Source organism: Monopterus albus, unplaced genomic scaffold (assembly GCF_001952655.1).
Source record: "Monopterus albus unplaced genomic scaffold, M_albus_1.0 scaffold16.1, whole genome shotgun sequence".
Classification (NCBI taxonomy): Eukaryota; Metazoa; Chordata; class Actinopteri; order Synbranchiformes; family Synbranchidae; genus Monopterus; species Monopterus albus.
The window spans coordinates 5,593,854-5,594,801 of record NW_018127896.1 but is presented as its reverse complement, the minus strand read 5'-3'; positions in this window follow the sequence as shown (position 1 = coordinate 5,594,801).

Below are 948 nucleotides of genomic sequence, written 5' to 3'. Positions count from 1 at the left end.
AACCTCCTCAGGAAGTACAGCCGTCGTCGGGCTTTCTTGACCAGCTGTGTGGTGTGGTGAACCAGCTGGAAGATACAAATTCACTTTATCTTTCCTCACTCCACTTTCATCTAAGATGGTATCTTCCAGCTTCTGACTGGCTGAACACACGTGAGCCAGGTAATCAGCAGGTCAGGCAGGGATAGTTGGAAAACAAGCAGGACAGTGGCCCTTGAGGACGAGTTGGCCACCCCTGATTAGACCTTTATGTTATTTAAGGAAAACTAAATTAGCAAGTGCTTTTGCCAAAATGAAAATTCTTTAATTTTATGCAATTCTACTGTACAGAATGTGTGTATGTCACTCTGATTATTGCATGCTTGTCACACAGCAATATGTTTTTGTATAATCACATATCTTACAGCCTATACAGACAAGTAGGCCTATGTGATAAGGTTACACATAGCCTGCAGTAGTAACTATGCCCAAAATAAATGAGGAATTGTGCTTACTTTTGGTAATTACACAGGAGTTATTATTACTGAGCAGTAATCAGTATACTTAATGCCAAGTTAAAAGTACAGTTCAATGAGCAGGTGCATAGCTACCCTGGCGTGGCGCTGGGCAAAACATCAGAAAATGTATTTAAAAAAAAAAAGTATTGCGAGGGAACGCAAGGGGGTGGGGGTGGGGTGACAATAATGACCCTTAGGGGACTCCGTAAAAGAAAGACTTGCAGTGGGTGGGAGTAGTAAACCTGCCGCTAGAGGGCGGTAATACTTGTTTTGGTAGTAGTCGGGTGTGACATAGTCAAACACTGTTCTCAGAGTGCGTGCAGATGAGAGATAGCTGTAAGTGCATCTTGAATTAAGTAAATATTGATATATGTAGTTAACTACCTTGTGAAAGTGTAGCGTGATTTGATTCATCTGCTTACTGTCTGGGGGTGGGGGGGCAGGGACAGGTTCT